This window comes from Geospiza fortis, unplaced genomic scaffold (assembly GCF_000277835.1).
Source record: "Geospiza fortis unplaced genomic scaffold, GeoFor_1.0 scaffold486, whole genome shotgun sequence".
NCBI lineage: Eukaryota > Metazoa > Chordata > Aves > Passeriformes > Thraupidae > Geospiza > Geospiza fortis.
Genome location: NW_005054417.1, coordinates 18,653 through 26,756, shown reverse-complemented (window position 1 = coordinate 26,756; position 8,104 = coordinate 18,653). Strand labels below are relative to the sequence as shown.

Sequence of the window (8,104 nt, the reverse complement as noted above, 5' to 3'; positions counted from 1 at the left end):
CCTGCCAAAGGACTTTTCTTCCTCATTGTTCAAAAACTTCTTCATACTAAAACACTGAAACTGCCATGTTTGAGCAAAGACCCCATAAAATCTATATTCTATACCATGTTTTGTGATTCAATGAAGTCCGTTTTCATTCTACTAATATGCTTCAGACTGTCTTCATAACTGAACAGCCACCAGAATCTGCTTTCAGAGGAAATTCTTCCTGCTCCCTCAAACAAGGAAGGTTCTCACAACATGATTTCTACCCATTTTAATTTTTTTCTTAATTCTTGCTATTATAGTTTTAATTGCTATCATGACCTGTATGTGCTGAGTTTTGAATCCTACTAGTCCAAGCAATCACACAAAATGCATTTGTTATTGTTCTCAGGTGTATGTATCCCTCTGAACTCAAGGTTCAGACTTACTCCTCAAAAACCATCTGCATTTTATACAACTCAGTAAAGAAAATATACAGTTTTTGTCATGAGAAGTTTACATATTTCAGCATGATGAACACAGACTTTAAGTCCAGCTTATGCACACTAAGCCATCTGAAAAAAGTCCACGCTGTGCTTTCAGTGAGAGTGGATGAAAAGCGGGAAACAGAACAATTGCTTTACAGAGGCGTTGCTTCCTTTAATAATTTGTGCCACATAAAGAATACTTTTCACGCTAGGTCATTCAAGAGAGATTTTGGCGGAATGTGATCATTCAGTTTATGCAGCAAAACCAAGCTACCACGATTTAATTCTGCTGTGTGCTCAAATTTTATATTGTACACCCATCAGTTGTTAAAGCATAGCTCCTGCTAAGCTGAAAACATAAAAGAAAGAGTCTCATTTCACTTCTGAAAAGCCTGAAAATGTTTTATTCATGTATTTGTAGCACATATATTGCAGGGAGTATTGCTGGATTCAAGAGAGAATTGAACAACCCTTCACAGATGAGATTCTGTTAGTTTAGGATTTTGATTGGGCAGTAAAGAATCTATCAGGTTTTTTCTTCAGCTCCAGGTCATTCATTCTGGACATTTTGATGAAGTCTAAACCAGAGCAATTATGCATTCATGAGCAGGATGTTGAGGGTTTCACTTGGAAAACTGAAGGCTGATAACCAAAGTAAGGATCAAGTATCTTTCCTGAGGCTACTGCATAATGATGAAAAGACCACATCTCAAAGCACGTATTGCAGAAAGCCTAGTGCTGCTCTTCAAGCTGCTATAGATAAACTGATGGATTTAAAATAACCAGCCCCTTCATCTGTCAGGGCTCAGTAGACCACTACAGTGCATCAAACATAATGTGTGTTCTAGAATGAAGAGCTTTGTACTGCTACGAGGCAGAGCTGACAGCTCCTGTTTCAAAGTTATCTTTAATGCAAAAACAAGAAACGTTCCCAACTGTATCCATTACAATAAAGATGCTGGGTGATAAAGTCTGCTGCCTAAATCATTTCAGTCATGTATGGGAAATCAAACCTCTATAAGCCTGAATGCACACAAAATGCAAATCACTCTGAACTGCCTCTAGTACAAGCACATTCACATCCATCCTCAATTTTCAGATACAAGGTGTTATTGTGAGCTCACTGCAGAGCCTGGTGTAACCTGAGTCCAGGGAACTGCTGACTTGGAAAGATGTGTGACAAAGAGCCCAGCCCTGCAAGTGTGTGTTCCCATGAGCCCTTCCAGAGGCAAACAGGCTGCATAAGAACAACTCTGGGGAGAAATTACTCCATATTAAACAATGTACTAACAACATTAGAGAGCAGGCTGCAGTCTCCAGCTAGCTTGAGAGTATTTGCATTGTACAGGCAAACTCTAATTTGGTGAATTTGGCTAAGAGTTGGGAATGGCTTGTCAAAATAAGCCTGAGTTCATTTATTGAGACATTCACAATGTCCCATCCCCACGTGGACAAAGGGGGACTACCCTTGGTACAACACAGCATTGCCTGTACGCTGCTCAGGTGTGGAGAAAGGCTCAGGGGACAGGGCTGTGTCTTGCTGAAAACAAGGAGGCCACTGGCAGTGATGTTGGATCTGGCCCAAAATACTTCACCTTGTAGAGATTTTTGCTGAATGGAAGTTGTTCATTCAAAGTCCCAGTGGATTTCTAAACTAGCTGAAAACTGCAATTTGGAAAAATTTAAGGGCTATTCAGAGCATGCTGTTGAGAAGGAAGGAGTAGTAAGCTGCACACAAACTGTAAGGGCTAATTTTAGGTATTTCCATTCAAATAATAACACTGCACTTTATTCAGGACTTGTGTGGCTAGCAAGCATATGTTTACAATGAAAGCAGAGCCATGCATCAGACAGAGCAGTATTGTTTCAGAGTCATTGCAATATACACTACCCAGACACACTTCAGCTGGACAGATCTGTGAAAGTGAGAGGCATAGGTAAGAGGTGGCTCTAGTTATTGTAGGTGTCATTTCAAAAAATTAAAAAGTTGTGAAATGCATAGGCTCCGTTGTGCTCCCTCCCCTCTCGCTCTCCCTGCTCTGTTAAATGCATCCATCACATCCTCTCTCCCTGGGTGGATTTCTTCATCACTGATTCCATTGTCCTGTGATGGAATGGAACAGAACAAAGGTTACCAGATCATTTTTCTAAATCACTCATCTGGTCTGGTGAAAACTCTAAAACTCAAGAGAATTTAAATAGCTTAAATGCTACTGAAGAGCAATCTGGCTCTATTTCTCAAATTAAAAAAAAAAAAAAAATTTGAAAAAAGCATGGCACCAATTCAGCCAAGGATCCCATTATTGTCTGATTATTTTGCAAAAACTTCCAACACATTCTTTTACTTCTTTTATTGTAGTGGCATATCATAGAATTAAGACCCATTGTTGCAGCCTTTTTCCTTGTCTGCCTGTCTTTGGAGAGAGGTTATTTTTAGTTTAATATTTTTAAATAAAGGTCCACAGCCGGGTTGGTTGGTTTATCTTCCTGCTTTCTCCTGGAGCATTTGGAGAAAAGCTAAACAAAGGAACAACGTGCTTTGATACTCCCTGCACGTTCCAAGATTTAGTTAAACAGCCAGCTTTGATAAACTTATTCTGCTCCTTGGTTTGCTCAGCCTACTGGAAAAGCAAAGGAACAGAAGCAAAGCCCTGCCACGCCGCATTCCCTCCCTCTGCAGCCTTGGGAGGCCTCTCCAGGGGCCTCTTTCCCACTGACAAATGCAGTCTAGGCATGCCTAAGTGCTTAGGCACTTGGGAATGTGCTTCTCCACATGTAGGGAGTGAAGATAACCACAGAGAACAACCTTGGGCATTTAAGGGGTATTAGAAAGGAGCATACCTGGAAAACAACACAGACGCGGTTTTGGGATGTCAGGAATTGCAACTATTTGTTACTGAATGCTCATCTGGTTAATTTTTGCTTTAAAGCAATTTTTTGCACAAATTCCTACCTCATCCAGTCTCTATCCTTCATCAAGCATGGTTCAGCTTGTATTATTGGGATACACCTACTGTGTTAGGATAGTCTGTGGGAGGCAGAAACCTTAAGCAGTTAATTCAAATTGCTTGAGACCCAATAGCTGAGAAACAGCTTTAGCCATCATGAAGAAAACTGCTCATTGCCACCAAAAGAAATAGAGAAAACTCTGTCTAAGCCCTGTTTGTCTAACATGAAAACATAGTCATGCTTTGAAAGGGAAGAGTTAATAATAAGTATGGAAAACTTACTAGTTACTAGAGATTCTAACCAAATAATCTCCCTGGTTTCAGAGCAAAATCCAGACTCCCAGTGGCACAAAACCTTCCAGAGAAATAAAACTAATTACACTTCAGCATTTCTAGACCTTGAGGTTTTTAATCACATATACCATCTTGCTTAACAGTTCATTCACTTAACACAGGCAAGGTACAAGTTTTTGTAGAAGTGTCTGGAAGTGCATCTAGAATGCATTGCCTGCCCACTGTTTTATTTACAGTTTTTTTCAATGAAAATCAGTAGCTAATAAATCAAAGCATTATTACACAAACACAAAATACAATCATTAACATTTTACTGGATACAAATGATAAGCATAAGGAAATGTCCACGTACGCTCACTGACATGAATTTGTGTTAGCCTGCTACTAATATATGATACTGTGGATTGGTGGTAATACAACTGAAAGACAGATGTGTATTAAAAAAAAATTAGAGAGCCACTCATGTTTGACATGATCTTATACTGAGATAAATATCTACAGACAGTGGTAGAATGATCATGTACATTCACATGTGATCATATCAACACAGTTAATTTTTTCTGACAAGGTATCATCATCAAGGTAGTTGAACCTCCTCAACAAAGCTTGCTAAGATCAAGTACCAGATAGTATTTTCTAAAGTGTTGGATGATACAGAAACAATCTGTGCAAGTGTAGCAAATTTTGATTCAGAAAAAAAATTTAAAAAGTAGTATTTACAAAGGTAATTTTTAAATTCAGTGATTAAATTAAGATTCCAGTCTTCATATTCCAAACACCTGTTCATTTAATTTCTCTTTGTTTTGGCGGTTTGCTCTCCTCTCCCCATTCCTTCTCCCCACCACAAATACTAGCCCAGGTTTAAAGTAGACTATCACAATTAAAACTCTTCAAAAAACAGTAAGTTATTCACCTTGTGCCAAAAAAAAAAAAGCAACACTATAACATTACTCATAAGATTTCATAAATCCTTCATAATTAAGGAAAGTTCCAGGAGCAAAAAACTTATACAACTTGGGAGGAGAAATAAAGGAAATAGGAGACATACATCCATTGACTTGTTTGTTCATTCATTCTTTCTGAATTTCATTTACAAAAAGCTCCTGGTACTTTTTCTAATGTTTCCACACCTCCTTTCTCTGGCACATATGGTTTAATATACAAACAATTTAAATAAAATGTCAAATTCAAATTCCCACCATAAATAATTCCACTCTTATGAAAACTGGTGGGGTTTTAGCCATTTCAAAACTAGCCCTGCCTGGCTAACCATTTGGTTAAATAAGAGGATTCTTGCAAAAAAATTCTTATTCTATTTTAGCCTTGTAACAATTTAATACAAATGAAATCTAGAAGAAACCCTTTTCACTGATGTTGTTTCTTTTTCATACATCCTAATACCCATAAGTTATAACCATATAGGCTGTGCAAGAAACAGAATTATTTGAGCTTTTCTGTGTTTTCTAGGGATTCTGTGAGCCTGTTGATGTTTTTGAACTCAAAAAATAAAAACTCTTGAAGTCCTTATTCTAAATGGTAGATAAACTCTCTAGCCTTTTTTCTTCACGGAGTGTTATTATCCATCTTTATTATAAGATACTGTATTTCTTCTCAGCTTTAAAAATTTGGTTTGTCAGTACTGTCTCTTTTTGTTTCCATCTTGTTGTTTGGATTCCAACTCATTTGGTGAAAGAGCTCATTTTTTTACCTCCTTGCTGAAGCTGATCTTTTCACACTGGTCAGCTTTGAAAGTCAGAATACTGAGTGTTTCTCTAGGTCAGACTGGTACTAATTTGAGTATGGAGTAGAACCAAGCTGGTTTGATGTGGAGTTTGGATTGATTTCTTCTCATGCTGGGTTGGAGATCTAGCCATCTCGGGTGGTTCAGGAAACGGGGTGGGGAGTGGTAGCCATTTCCATGCCAGAGTCTCTTAACAGCAAAAATACAGAAGAGTAACGGAGAGAATGAAAAAAAGACTTGTGGTTGAGTGAAGAGAATTTCCATGTCCGTGAGTGGTGGTATTGTTCACTGAATTTGTGACAGCTGACAGAGAAGTGGAATTTGCTGAAGAATTGTTTGAAGGTGTTGGACTTGTTCCATTGGGACCACAGTAGATCTAGAATGTGGAAAGGAGGGGAAGTAACAAAAAGATTTATACTGTCTCTTTTTAAAAGTCAGAATACATATTAGAAGCAGTGAACACCGCGTAGCCCCCCTCAGACACAGCACTCCAATGATACATACAAATGCTCACGCCTTTCATTGTGCACTTAAGGACAAAGACATTCTGAATTGCACGTGTGGGATTTGTTAAAGAAATAAATCTAATATTTTTCTAAACTTATTTCCATAACTATTTCTTTACGGAAATCCTTTAATCCTTCCCTAAATTAGAAAACACATAGGTTTCAAAAAACCTCACCAAAAAAAAAAAAAGTGCAAATGTAGAGCTATGTAAAGGCAGATCTTAGGATAAGAAAGACTTTCAAACAACTGTGTGAATCGCAGTCTGTGTTTGGAGACCAAGCCACAAACAAAAATATGAGGAAACAATGGTCAAGAATCTATTGATACTGTTTCTGGGGCTGGTCTGCGGCTTCCTTTGAAGCAATGGTGGGGCTTAATGCGTGTGGATTTAATATTTCAGCCTCTCTTATCTTGCTGTGGTTGCACTGAACTGCAGAAGTTAGAACAATGAAACCATACTGATTAAATCACAACCTATTGGCATTCTAGAAGACACACACACAAAAAAAAAAAGAAGTGCAGTGAAAAGACCATATATTAGCAAATTTTAAAAATGCTGACAGAAAGCAAAATAAAAATACCCTTTTCCCCTCATAACTCTGCATTATTGGGACAGAACAAAAACCTGCACTTTGTGCAACCTCAATATCAAGTTATTTCCTACATATGCACAGGAAAATTTTCAAAGATAACCTAAAGTATGTTTATTCCTGTGAAAAAAAGTATGTGAAACACAAGGATGAAAAACAAGAGCAAGAATCACATTATCTCATCCCCAAAAATGAGCCTAATACAGAAAGCTTGGCTTCACCCCATGGTAGCAGACTTATGCTCTACCAGAGCATTCTGGTAAGCTCTTAGACTTAATTCAAGTAAAACCATATTTTTTAAAAGAGGTTAGTTAGTTTAAAAAGTAATTCTGCCCACAAAAGGTGTCCTTATTTTCTCATGTTTCTAGTACTGCTGAGAAAATAGATTAGCAGGGGGAAAAAAAATCAATCCCTCAATACTGTAGCAATGAAGTCTATGTTAAATTAATTAGAAAATTGCATAAGCACTTTCTTTTGGTATTTCCTACTAAAAAACCCCATACAATAGAAAAACATAAGAATGGTGTAAAGCTTCTGGTATTTAGCATTTCTGACAATCGACACTGCGCTGGAAGCAATTTAGGACTGCAGGATAAAAATCGCTGTGTTGAAGTTTCTGTTAAAACCGGTCTGAAAGTGATCAATAGTGAATTGCTGAGTTAATAACCTACAAGGCAAGTCCCAGCCTGCCCTGGATTTTTTTTGAGTCTTCAAAGACTCCACCATCATTCCACTCTTGGTTATGTATATTTTAAGTTTTCTTGGTTTTAAACAAAAAAACTAGTTGCTCAGTATTTGCTCTTTTTTTTTTTTGGTGGAAGCAAATGGGCTTATGTCCAAGTTCCCCAGCATCACAGTAGATGGGACGCCAGAGGTTTTCTCAGCGTGAATGTGATATATGTGATAAATACCGGCAACCCAAAGGGTCTGACCCTTCTCTCAATCACTGCCAAGGGCAAGATTCGACTGAGCACAAAGGAGAAGGGATAATGCCCTTCCTTACAAACAAAGAGAGGAGGAGGGCACACGATCCAGCAATGCCGCTGCTGTTCATTTTTCTGATCTTGTGCTATTCACCCTATTGAAGAGGCAGTCTCTAGGAACAACACACCGATACGGAACCTGCGAGCCCCGCTCGGCTTGGCCCCTCAAAGAGAAGCGGATCGCTCCTGCATCCATTACCTTTACGCCAAGGGCACGGCTTGCCCAGCGCAGCAGCCAGAGCCTGGCGCCTTCCCTTCCAGCCCCTGAACGTCCCGCTCTTGCCGAGAGCTCAGCCCAGGAGCAGCCCCTGAGCCCCGCAGCTTCGAGTGGGGATAGGACCAGACCCGGGTCCCAAACCCGTGCGTTCCCGGAGCTCTCTCGGCTTGGGAGGGATCGGTCTCCCTCTGATCAGCGGGGGAATGAACGCTCAGCTGCCGCTCACACCGCGGTTCCGCGGCTTTCCCTCGAGGATCCCACGGGGAAAAAAAAAGGCGGCCAACTCCAACTCGATCTTTTTTGATTTGACCGGGATAATCCACAGCACCACCACCGCCGTCCCAGGGCTCCGGGCTCGCCCCGCTGCCCGTC

The 8,104-nt window shown here is 39.6% G+C and overlaps 1 long non-coding RNA gene across 1 annotated transcript; it reads right to left on the bottom strand.

The window, feature by feature from the left end:
• Positions 1-3,789: 3,789 nt before the first annotated feature.
• LOC115948517 lies at positions 3,790-7,711 on the bottom strand. Its single transcript, XR_004082335.1, has 2 exons — positions 7,610-7,711; positions 3,790-5,811 (listed from the first exon to the last, which is right to left on the bottom strand). It is a non-coding gene; the product is annotated as an uncharacterized LOC115948517 (long non-coding RNA).
• Between the last annotated feature and the right edge of the window lie 393 nt (positions 7,712-8,104).